We start from the raw sequence: 13,633 nt of genomic DNA on the forward strand, positions 1-13,633 counted from the left end.
AAATGCTGCAACAAGACATCTGTTATTGAGGCTTCCTTTTGGAAACCCATTATGTCTGACGCTTATTATTTTCATTTTGAATCTGTCAGCATTTGTTCCCCAATGGTGCAAGGCTGACTGTAGCTCAGCCATCAAATAAGATATCCTGCTTCTGTTTTCTGAAAGTGCTGAAACTGTTGGCAATTACCTTTCACCGAGGATTTATTCCTCTGCCTTCAACTGGAACAAGGCTTTTGACTTATTCGCATGCTGCTGTTGTCGGGGCAATTTAGCTTAACTGGTTCTTGACTTCATTCGGTAGAAATTAGACAGAGGTCAGAGGAATCTGTTAATGCCCCCCCATGTCACCTCTGCACCTTAAAGCCAAATGAATTCATGATGATGCCAAAGCGATAAGAACAACTTTGAGCAATTTTTGAATTAGCAGCCACACAGTTTCCATTTGTCTTTAGGTGACAGTGCATTTAAAATGGTGTTAAATGCACTTTGTAGAAGTTTAATTTTTGCTGTTCAAACAAGTATTTGTGCTAAATTTGACCATTTTCATGTAAAAGTTAATGTTAGAAACACTTCTGAGTAGCTTGTAGCCACTGAGTGTCGAGCTAAACAAAGCTGTGAATTTTAGTATTTGAACATATTTTAATTTTCTATTAAAATTGATTTGTATGACACATTTCAGCAAAAAAAGTCTGTTCACAGTGACTTCATGCAGTCACCAATTGTTAAAAAGCAATAAACAGTACATCTAACCAAAATTAAGCAACAATTATAATTATTGGGCTACATAAAAGTCCACAAATATCAGATTTTAGTTTATAAAAGAATTTACTCCCACTTTACAAGTGTGTGTCTGTCATAATTATACACTGCTCAAAAAAATAAAGGGAGCACTTAAACAACACAATATAACTACAAGTAAATCAAACTTCTGTGAAATCAAACTGTCCACTTAGGAAGCAACACTGATTGACAACGGGGACCCTCGTCGGGTCAATCAGTGTTGCTTCCTAAGTGGACAGTTTGATTTCACAGAAGTTTGATTTACTTGTAGTTATATTGTGTTGTTTAAGTGTTCCCTTTATTTTTTTGAGCAGTGTATATTACACAATCCCAATATAATTGTGCAATCTTCTTTTACTACTTTGAAAAAAAAATGTAAACATAAGGGGTCTTACGTAGTGAGTTTTTTTTTATTATCTGCCTATCAGACAGTGTTTAAATGCTTTTCTGCTGAATTTGTAAAAGAACGCACATTGGGTTAAACAGTAAAACCAGATGCATTTTGCTTTAACGCAACCTGGGAATTTATTGTAAAGCAGGACAATCACAAAGCTTTATAAATCACCCAACCAACCCACACCTGGGTTGCAGGTGTAGTTGGAAAACTTGTGGCGTAACAACTGAATGTGTAAACAGTTCCATTAACAGCTATAATACTTCATTTCCTCTCCACATTTTATCTCTGCACATTTCCAGCAACTAGGAAATTCACTTTTTTCTATCTATCTATCTATATATATATATAAATGACTGAAGGAAAAACAGTATGAATGACCCATCAGTGTCAAGGCGACCTGTTAAGTGCCACCTGTACATCATTTCTGGTTCTTTTCAGGGGCTTTACTTCCTTTAGCTTCTCAAGGTCACTTATGTCACACAGTGGAAAACGGCAGATGCAGCGACCAGCACCTGATCCAAGAGACTAATTTTATTAATTTAATCAATTGATTAAAACAATGCACATTAATCAGGACAGAAAAAAAATTACATAGTTTTATATAAAAAAAAATACACTAATAATTAATAGACATAACCACCTTCTAGAGAAATTGTGTTCTCCGTTTCAGTCTGTTGCATTCCCTAGTTTATATTTTATTATACATTTTCAAGATAAAAATTGACATTGACAGTCGAACTGTACTGATAGTTTATTCCCAGGCGTTTTTCCAAAACCGCATTGGTGAAATCCACAACAGCACTGATGTCAGTGACAGGCGAACGTGGCAAAATTCATCACTAAAGGCACAAAAACCATCAGTAATGGTGCTGGTGTTTAAAACCGTCAAACTGTTTTGGCTGCTATCTGAGTTTGTAAGGTTCTCTGGCGCCTTTTCTTCTTATATCAGCTTTTGGCTTCGGGTATCAGCCTCACAAACCCGTGCATCATTCGACTCGCAAAAGAAATAGCTTGTTTTATATCTCTCCCATAACCATTTCCCAAGTGTCATACGTATTTTTACAATGAAGAGAAATGCTTGAGGGAAGTGGAACTGCCCAATGTTCTTGCTGGCCTCAGTGAATAATGGAATTTACTGGAGAAAATTGACTTTTTGCCTTGTTGGGCAGGAAAGCACATAAATGTAAATGGCCACAGCAAATAGTGAATTTGCCACTCTCACACAAGAAGTGGACATAGTTACCTCCAGAGAGCCACACCAAAGAGGGATATTAGTAAAAGACACCGGGAAGTGATTAACTCTAAAGTCAGTCAACAAGGCTTTGATTAAAACAGGTTTTGAATAATCCATAAATGTCACTCTTGAAAGCATCAAGGTGAAGCAAATGCTTCACAGTGAAAGTTACAGGTGAACGATCCACAAATGAAAACTGCTTTATTTCTGCCGTGATACTAAGAAGAAGAAAAAAAAGATATTGGATTGTCGAAAAAAAAAAATGATGGTTGCAAAAGTAAATAAAATGGAAAAGAGAAAATTGTACTTTATCATTGTTTGTTCTTTGTGTAATTGTTCACATGTTGTATGAAATTTGGTAACATTGATTTACCAGAATTTTTCCTCTAGAACCCTCCAAAAAAACAACAAGGTCATTTCATAAAACATTTCTGGTTTTCTTATTTTCTGTCAGCAAATTAAGCCAACCTGGCTGTTTTCTTTGTTCAGGTTTTTAAGGTTTTAGCTCTTAAAGCCTGAATCTTTCTCGATTCTGTGAAATGTTAAAACACTCCAGATTTAAAAGGTTTTTTTTCCTCCTCCTTCAGTTATTGTTGAATCTTTGCTCAGAGCACACTGTACTACCCTTGTAGACATTTTGGAGACTGAATGTTTGAACTGTATTTTTAGCAAGTTAGAGTAATAAAAGTTGTTGGCCACAAAAGAGAACCTATTGCCTTCACCTAGAGTGGTATGACATAAAAAAACTGAAGAAAGAAAAATGAAGCTCTTTAAAAAAACAAAATTCAATATCATAAAAAAAGTCCTATTTTCTATTTTTCCCTTTTTACTTCACTATTTACTAGCTCTCAGAAGCAAAGGAGATACCAGATCTGGCCTTTGAATTCAAGTAACTATAGTAATGAATTAAGTGAACAAATGTTCTTTCACTTTAGAGTAAAAGCACAGAGGTAAACCAAAATAAATAAATAAATACTAGTTATTAATGACTCACTGTTCTTTTGCATAACAGTGAGCAAACCTACACTTTCCAAATAGACCATTTTGAGTAAAAGGTGGCACACGCCAAGCCAAAGTCAGCGCACAAGGTCAATGCACCAAAGGGTGACGTAATCGCAAATGGCGTCTACACCGTTTCGCCCATTTGACGAAGAGGGCGCCCCCTCTTGGACATAATGATATATGCTAGAGAAAACATATGCAGAACTAAAGGGGGATGAGGAGCTGGCTTGTCTAAACTGTCACTTCATTACCCAGCCAAGTCACCAGGTTGAAGCAGGTTATTGTTTCCGTTTAAAGTGGATGGACAAACAGTTTAAGGGATTTACAAAGGCAAGGGAAGATTGTGTAGCAAATTTAAACAACAAGGCAATTCAAAGATGATGATGAAAACATTAAACAAGTGAGAAACATTATCAAATGTTTCAAAAAGGCATTAAAAATACCATTCTTATAATTACAGGCTACTTACTAATTTCTGAGATGTTATGTTGTTAGATTATCCTCTGCATTGGAAGAATGTCTTCCTGAAGCCAGTGTTTGTATGTGGCTTACTCTGTGAGAACACTTATCTGCATATGCGTTTCATCCCATTGCATAGTTTAGTGTGTTTGATGTACCACACACCAACTGCATTGCAAAAGACAATAAAAAAAAACAAAAGTAAATCATCAAACGAATCCGACATTAAACACCGCACAACACACTGCTTAATGGGACGCATTAAACTAATTGCTAGCAAATGTCAAACGAGAAGTCCAGCTCGTTCTGACAATAGACCGCAAATCCAAAAGCACTCCTGGACAAAGTTCAGAGGGAGCAGCTACAGAGGAAGCGTCAATTTAGCCTCCCATCCATCTTTATTAGCCAAGGCAGCAGTGCCAAGCAATGTTCTTTACCGCCTGAACCAGCTCCTTCTGAAGGATGGAATATGTTCTTTCTCGGTCCTGAATCTGTTTGTTTTACCTACGTGCTAACCGTCATGGTTTCTTGCAAGCATTTGCTGCAAAAGAGAATCTCAAGGTATAATTTGTTCACACAGGAACAGGTGGGGGAGGGGACACTACTTTACATTAATGAACGGAGAAAACCTCACAGCTTTTGGACATAAGTTTACATTTCAGAAACCATTTGGGTGCAGACTTTCTAAAGCGTTGGTACACCATGGACCCAGATAATGGCCATGAGTGGTTAGCGCTGCTTCCAACAAGCCAGAACTGCAGCCGCGCGCATGTGTAATCAGAGCGGCTATTTAAATTGCCTCTTTTATTTAAACTTATCTCCGCCTTACTTTAAGCAGACTCTCAAGGGCTCCATTGTGCATTAAACAATATGTGCCAGAGCATAAAAACAACACACTTCTCATCTGCAAAACCCAGGCTGATGCAGGTTATTACTCTGCGACGGCTGTAAAAGCCGCAAATACTTGACCACCCACTCAGCATGTCTATGTTAAGTACGCAGGTAAAAAAAAATATATCGATGCTATGTAAGGCGGAGTGTTGCCCCAACACACCGCGTCCACAATCTAAAGCAATCAATATAGTTTAAATCCTTTTGCTGCCAATCTTTATGTTCATGACCCAGAAATATCTCTCCCTTAATTATGAGCCAAGCAGAATCTTAAGTGTGTTCTCCTGCCCAGCTCACAGGTTGCACCCTTTTATAACACTTTTAATAGGAGAGTTTTCACTCCTGGGTAATCAATCTGTAATTCATCATTATTTATCCAGCACAGAAAAAGCCCCACAGGACCTCTGTGTACACACACAGATTTACACACGCAGACCGAGTTCAATTCGCCTGGGAATGGACGTGAATGAGCGCGTGCATACATACACACACACACACCCACACACACACACGCATACGCACAGCCCCAGAGGTGTCTTTGCGCACTCTGAGGTATAAAGGGATCATGGTTGAGAGGTAATTACAAGCACAGAAGAGGAAAGAGGAAGACAAACAGAGGAGAGAACAGCAGACTGTCTCTTTTACAGACCTGCAGACAGAACCGATAGCGAGTCAGAGAGAGGAGTTAAGACCTCCTTAGTCTTAACAAGTCAGAATGCCAGCACAGGGAAATTGACTTTTTTTTTTATTGAACATAGACTGAATAATTCCTGTGACATCAATGCAGTTGTGCTGCATTTAAAGTGGAATGTGTTTAATTGTGTTAAGAAGGCAAAAACAAAGATCCATGTATGAAGAAGCAGGCGTTTCCTGTCAGCAAGTCTAAAATCTAGGCCAGACTTTTGACTTGAGGTGTTTTTACACCCGTTTCCCCCATAGATCTGTTGGATTGAGGACCACAATTGCAACATCTGTTGCTTTTTCAGCTGGTGCAGTTTGATTGCACACTGCACTGTCTAGCAAAAACACAAAGCCTTTGAAAAAAATCAGATTCCCGCCTCACCTGCGGGGGGCGCTGCACCAAGAATCACTAAAGGAAACAATATGAAAACCTGTGAAGAAGACGCTAAACGCAACTTTCAGTTATAATGTTGGTGCTGAGGGGAAATAAAGCACCAAAATTATAACTGGTGCTTTATAATGTTGGCACTTTGAACGTTTGTTAGAAATTTTCATTGGGAATTAATAAGAACCAGCACAAAAATATAACGGTAGCACTGTGATTTCACATCAAGAACAATTTTCTCTTCAAATTCTTGCAGGGTGAAAAAAAAAAAAATGCTGTAACTTTTATTTGATATGCTATTACAACAGAAAGGCGTATTTGCTTAAGTTACAATATAATTAGGAGTGCAATCTGAGAGAGGTGTCTGAGTCAGTTCAGCTGAGTGTGATTATTCGCAAGGAGTGAGTCAACCACTATGATATGCTGTGAAGTCAGAGTTATTTAACTGGCATCCACACAGAGGATTTCAGCAAAACACACCAGCTACAAAGAGAGCGCAAATAAAAATTCGGCGAGCACAAGTATGGGCTCCTTAAAAATAAGAAGAAAAATACACGCGGGATCAAAAAAACATCCAATTTAAGGCCATCACAGCACAGCTAAGGCATCAAAAACATTTCTATCCCATAAATTATCCATTGAGCAGAAAGCTCACTGCTGTTCTTGATTTTTCAAAAAGCAAAATAAAGCAGTTATAGGGGATTAAACAGGCATATATAGAGAAGGGAGCGAGAGGAGGAAAATGGCTCCAACTGTAATGAAGCATGCATGGAGTTAGCCATTAACTACAATGAGATAACAGAGCTGCAGTCGGACTAATGTCGTGATATTAGTGATTCACCATTAGACATTCCCCGCTACGAGGGGGTTTCACTTCTCGAGGTGCTGTTGCACGGCGCAGCGAGCCATACAGCGTCTTCAAGAGATGAGATGATTCCCGAGGTCAACGTGTCGCTGATTTATCGGACGGGGCCGCCGCTAATTTGAGGCAGAATGTGGACGAGGTGAAGGAGTTGTTTCTTCTGGTGCTGCCCAGCAGCTGGGCCAGCATAACTGACAGGAAGGGGCCAAATGCACAGTCTGCCACTGTCCACTGTGATTATTGATTTCCTCAGGGCCCCTGCCTCTGTCTCGCTGCTTCCTCTGAACAGCCTTTTCATGCCGTGCGTCAGCCATTGTTTGTGGCTGTGGCTGTTCCAAGTCCTCTCCGTCCTGCTCAGTTCAACTTGTTGCTTTAATTCGAAGGACTCTCTAACACGACGCCCGTGGAAAAAACACTTTGATTTCCAATTGAGCCGAGTGTCAAGGAACTTTCAATCAGAAAGTCCCCGCGACTTCTGTTTTTGCTGAGGTATACACCTTGCAGATGTCAGCTTCTCTTCAAAATGGAAAAGAAAAGTGAACATGGCATTAATCTGAACCAGATGTGTGCCAACAAGGTTAAACACTACACCAAGTAACAATAGCTACCAGTAAAAGCAATTGAGGTTCTTATGTGGTAACTGCTGCAAATTCAACAGTGCAGTACTTCTAATCCAAATAAAATAAGATTGAAATTTGTAATTTTTGAGGACATATTAACACTTAAGGCACTATCTGTCCTGGTGGCTCAGAAAAATCTATAGAGAGAACTACACAGAAGCAGTAATGGAGAAATGAAGGCCACATCGTCTTTGCTGATGTGTAAAGCTGGAATAATGAAGACAAAACCCCAGCTTAACTATTTAAAGTAAAACCTCAGTTCCTTCAAAGATCCCCATCCATTTGTGACACTAAGTAAGTACTAATTCAAATTTTATTTAAATGAAAGTAACCTGTATTACAGAGTGGGAGTTTGACTTTTCTGTCACGCACATCTCCAGATGAATCTAAAACTTTTATTTTTGTCTGTGTCGGCCATGACAGCACTTCTGTGATACGTTTTGTCCATAAAAAAGAAAACAAAAGATCTCCCAACAAAGAGTGCGCTTGCTGTTGTGAAAACATTCTAGATGAAAAAGAGTTTAAAAACTTGTTTTCCTATAATGGAGATTTCACAGAAAGAAAAAAAGAAGTAGAATGGCTGCCACACAAACCCTCTCCATCTCTTTCCATCATCCATCAGCCTTGAGATGAAGACTTTTTCCGGAGATGAATCGCGGTCTTTCAGCTTTCGACAACAAGCCTCTCAATCCTCTATGCTTTTTTTTTTTTCTTTTACAAAAATAAATCAATTTATTTTATTTTTCCTTCTGTCTCGGGAAGGACTTCTCTCTGTCTGCCTTTTGTTTACAAAACAGAAGTGTGTGGCATCTCTTCTGTACACAACCGTGTTTAAAACCGAGACAAGAAAATATGAATGATAGAAGTCCTATCCTTACTTTGAAGAGCATGTTTGTCTGCCAATTGTTAAGGTAAACAGCTTGATGACTTGACTTGGTAGAACGTTTCTCAAACTGTAGTTGATTTTACGTTTATTGTTATTCCATGTAGAATAAAAATCAAAGTATAATTTTGACAAACCAATCCTTTTCTGATGTTTTCTTCTTTTGTTCTCCTCCACGTTTTCCATCGTTTTAAAAAAAAAAGACTCATGTAAAGTTCAGTTTGAGCAAAAAATGTATTTCCACAATTTGTCATTACTCTCCCAGGAAACAATGTCTGTCCAGGTAAAACTCCATAAAAGCAACGGGTAGATAGAATTCCTGCTATAATAGCCTTATAAAATGGATTCCTTCTAAATACTTGAACTACTTCAGTAAATGCTTCGTTTTTATCTTGTCGAATAAATCTTGCGCACAATAAGATTTTTTTTTCATCTTTTGAGAATAAAGACTAATGGTCCAATCGTTCACAGCATAAATTGTGAGATTTCAATAAAATGTTTCATGCTGGTTCAAGTTTACGTCATAAGCTAATACGCCTTTGTCCTCTGATCTCCCGTTGTAAAGGGAGTCAAAAAAGTATCAGAGTTAGATTCATACAAGATTAACTTATTCAAGCAACAACAAAACCCTACATCGTGTAATGTTTGTTACACAAAAATTTAATTTTACATTTTTATTAAACTACCACAATCTATTAGTTATATAGTTAGGGTCAAAATTATTAGCACACAAAACTATATTTCCATGGAAATGACCACATTAACATTAACAACATCGAACTGTGAAATGTTTAGAGAAAAAGAGCTCCATCTCAGACACCACACCGTGCAGCAGGGGTCTTCAAATCCAGGCCTCGAGGGCTGAAGTCCTGCGACTTTTAGACACGTCTCTGCTTCAACACACCTGTGTCAAATAATGAGGCCATTAGCAGGACGCTGGAGAACTCGACTGCATAGTGAGGAGGATATTCACCCATTTGATTCCAGCATGAAAGTCGCAGGCCACCAGACCTCGAGGCTTATATTTGTGGAGCCCTGCTGCACCAGTCTACAACCCATGGCTAGGCATGTCCCATTGCCTTTGTCTCAGTTTTGTGGTTCTGTTTGTTTAGTGCTTGACTTGTCTGAGGGCAAGAAAGAAGTGGATTGTGATAAAATGGCAACACATTTTTTATCACAGGGGGTTTAAATTGATAAAATTACCCAGAGCTCCACAAAACCCTCAGATCAGCTGCAAAGGTTGAGGGGTGATGATTTGGGCTTCTTTTGCAATTGGAATTTAACAATTAGTTTAAATTATCTCTGTTGTGAAACTTTCTCAAGTACGACTGTTTTAAAAGGAAAATACCATTTAAAAACACTTGTTTTTAATGGTGTTTTAATGATATTTGATGGCCATGATATTAAGTGGTTGGTTAAACATGGATAACCTCAAGCACCGATTATAAGAAGCAACTCTAATTTGAACTTTTTAAAAGATGTTTATGTCTTTGTATGCAGAAAGACACAGATAGAAACACATAGATTTTAGAAAGTACCACCATTGCAGGACTCAACAGCTATTGACCATTTGCTACTACGTCACTTGGTCATGTGAGACGCCATGATTGACGTCCGTAGCAAGGAAATGAAGCATTGACTAAAGGGACAATTTTTTTTCCAGATTGTTTTTGCCACTTGAGGCAAGTGGAGCCAATATCTCTGTGGAAGAAGCACACCTAGTCGGGGCCCATAAACAGTGGTATGTAAAAAAGTTGGAAATAGATAGGAAACAATCCATAGCTTCTCCATTCTGATGTGTTTGTTGATTTGATCAACAAATATCTCTTTGCCTGAATTCATGTCACATGATTCATATATTGGCTTAAATGCTGATGTGTTGGCAAGACAAACATCATCTGGACAGAGCGAGTCTTTAACACACCTCATGCATTTGTTACCTACCTTCCTCTGCCTGATGGAGAAGGGGGCGTCGGGGAAAGCTAACACCCGAGTTACTTCTTACAGCCGTTCAAATGCCTGGCTCCTTGGCTGATGTGTTCTTCCTTCTGACTCCCTGCCGAGCACGCTGGCAGAGAAACAGGTCAATGCAAATGAGATACAGACTTTGTAAAAAAAAAAAAAAAAAAAAAGATATGTGGCTCTAAAACAAACAGCTAAGACAAAGCAAAAGCAATAACATTTTAAGGTTTAACAATACTCTTAACCTTTTTCGTCACATGAAAGCACAAACTTAATGTATTTATTTGCATTTGACCAACACCATAAATGACTTACTTGGTATTGAAGGCTCTATTGTTCAAGTAAATGCCAAGAATACTGCATAATGTCAAGTTTCAAAATTGTAAGAATGGTTTCGTAACTCACAGGGAGTTCAACAAGGAACAGAAAACATGTGCTCAAAATTGCCTTGACACCCTCAATTTGCACAGTTAAAGTACCCGGTTCTACAATACATAACTAATAGCCGCTTTTCAGGGGCTACAATGGCTAAGTAGAGTATTTTGCTGTTCTAATTGACTGTTGGAGTGAACCCACCGGAGAGAAATAAGGACCACTGAAAAAATAGTCATCCATTTGAGTCAAAATGTGCCAATGTGACAAAATAGCGTAATGTCTTTTGCAGTGTGGAGCATGTGTATACCCATCCTGCAATTGATCCCTCACTTCAGAAAATACATAAACAGACCAACACTGGTTAGATGTGTCAATCGTACTGATTGAACAAATCCCACAACAACAAACACACACGCGTTGGAGAATTAAATTAAAAGTAATTTAGCCACTAAAGACTTTGGCCATTTGGATGAATTTTAAAGACGCAAGCGAATGCATCACAACGAAAACCCCAGAGGGCGAGAGTGAACACTCCAACCCCTCAAAACCAACTACTTGGTATGCAGAGCATGAAGACCGCATTAAAGAATAGAAGCAAAACTGGTGCAGCTATTTGAATGTTGTTGATGCTTCGCAGCGTGATTCATGTGTGAAAAAGGAGAGAAGACTCATTTACTGCGGAAGACGATGTCCTTCTTCATAGGTGACACAACTAATGCTAACTGGCATACGGCAAGCATGGCCAATGTTGTGTCAGCTCATTTTTACCAAAAATCTGTCTGGATGTCTTTACACATCCAGATGTTCTGAAGAGAGTTGACTGAAATTCAAGCTGAGACTCAGAATCAACGAGATTTGCGTGACTACACCACACCTTGCTAATGATGATGTCACAAGATTTAAGAACATAAGTAGCAAGCCTAAAAACTGGATTTGTAACTATTTTGACAACATTTCCAAGCCTACTTTTACTCTGTTTCATAAGTTCTTCTATCTACAGTTAATAATGCACTTTGAAAGTCAAAAGAACTTCCTCCCAGAAAGAATTAAAGGTTAACTTTTTTGTATTCAAAGATATCTCTGTTTGGGGGCGACACAATGGGCTTGCAGAAACTCCAGGTAGCCATAAATATGTATTTGGTAACGCATCAAGCAGGAAAAAAAATCCAACTTACCAAGACCCCCTGCCAGGTAGTTTGCCAGACAGTCTAATCCATTCTAGCATTTTGCTAACTTGTATTCAGCACAAAGAAATGAGAAACAAAGATTTATTTAGAGAATGGGGCACAGGATTAAAATACATCCGCGGGTGGAATTTCTAGAAGGCAATGTAGTTGCATATGATGATTTGGGTCAAATATGGACTTTTTTTTTCTCAGTAAGTTTGCAACTTTTCACTTTATATTCTAACTTGTTTTGAGCAAACTGAGCATTACAGTTTGAGATGTATTCTTTGAAATAGCAATTAAATAGGGGCGTGGGTATTTAAGTGCCGCTATTTTAAGAAGCAAGCATATGTTTTAAACTGACTGCAAGTGAATGCAGCTCAGAAGCAGATGCCTCACTTTGAAGTCCATCATATTGCTTGGAAGAACACTGAGCATGCATAATGTGCAATGTATCTCTCAACCATCAGCGATGTTAAATTTTTAAACTGCAACTTTTTTTAATTTCATCTTTAATATTTAAAAGGACTGCTTTATTCTTGTAATAGCTACTGTTTATTATGGTTCCTACAAGGCCTTACGGAAGTATTATGATTCGTCACAGTACAGTCACCGATGTTATTGTATTTTTAGTGCATACCTGCTCTTGGGATCAGTGTTGACATCTTTTTTTGATATGGTGGCTAAATCTAATTTCAATATTTCTCAGCATTTATATCGCATTGTCTATAACAAGAATTTGTTTGTGGTTGCATCCTCCGTAACCATTTTCCCTCCAAGTGTTGCTCCATTTAAAGGGAAATAAAACATTTCCAATAGGAAACAACCATTGTTATAACTAAGACTTGACAAAACATAAGAACTTAGGAAAAAGAAGTAAGGACATTTATGTTATGTTTGATTTTCTTCCCCCTATGTGTCAAAATCAAATAGCAAACAGTAATAATCTACTGCTGTCAATATTGTTGATCTTGATTTTTGAAAAGCTTCATTCATCATGTAATGTTTGTTTTTGTGCAAATACTGACATCTTTGGAACTTTTGCTGAAAGGAAAATCTCAGAACAGTCAATGCCTTTCAACTCTTTCAGTCCATACTACATAAATGGTCGAGAGACATCTCAACTTGAAAGTCTCTTGTGACAAGAGAATTAGTTCATGACTAAAGTAAAGTGTGGTGAATTGGTTGTATTTTTATAGTCCGAAGTGGACTGAAGATCTTGACTGCAAAAACATTTTAAGGTAAATATTTTCAGGTTTTGAACTGTGGAGTAGAAACCAGTAAACATGGGTAAATTTGACAGACTCGGCACGCTGATTGTGCATAGCCTGCGGTCTTATTAGACTGCCAGCCTTCCTCATCAAAGCAAAGACAATTCCAGATTTGGGATTTGAGCCAAGCAGACTTCCAAGTCTGAAATGAAGAAGTCTGAATCAAACCATCAGCCTATCAATGGACAACAATCATTATAAACTGCTCTAAGGCATGGGTCATATTAGGGAACAAAAAAAAATCACATTGCTTCAAATTGGTGTCTCACTCTATGCAGGAATTAGTTCTTATATTTTCCTATTAGCTTCTCGGTGAGAGGTAATGATCGACTAAAATGCTTTTTCCAGACACAATGGCTCCATTTAAGAAAGCATTTCCATTGTGTCTATAGAAGACTTCTAAAGCACCTGCCGTTACCCTGAAACAGCATTTTCCATCTATATTGCGCTGTTATGGAGGTATCTACATTCTATTGAGGCCCGTTTGAATTGCCCAGCATGGGAGCGGGGATCTAAATTTAAAAGACATTTCCCAGATTGACACATTCAGCATGCCGGCCTGATTTCATGGCCGCTCATGTGAGTGTCCCACATGATTACATGCACAAATCAATGTGTTTGCACCGTCTGACGCTCAGTGAACTGCTGAAAAGCATTTTAGTAAT

At 38.3% G+C, this 13,633-nt stretch overlaps 1 long non-coding RNA gene across 1 annotated transcript in view; it reads right to left on the reverse strand.

The window, feature by feature from the left end:
- Positions 1-10,160: 10,160 nt before the first annotated feature.
- LOC103476018 (uncharacterized) overlaps positions 10,161-13,633 on the reverse strand; it is a 30,370-nt gene continuing 26,897 nt past the window's right edge. The window contains exon 3 of the long non-coding RNA XR_535392.2: positions 10,161-10,262. This is a non-coding gene — a long non-coding RNA (uncharacterized LOC103476018). The remainder of the gene's footprint in view (positions 10,263-13,633) is intronic.

Source organism: Poecilia reticulata, linkage group LG2, assembly GCF_000633615.1.
Source record: "Poecilia reticulata strain Guanapo linkage group LG2, Guppy_female_1.0+MT, whole genome shotgun sequence".
Classification (NCBI taxonomy): domain Eukaryota; kingdom Metazoa; phylum Chordata; class Actinopteri; order Cyprinodontiformes; family Poeciliidae; genus Poecilia; species Poecilia reticulata.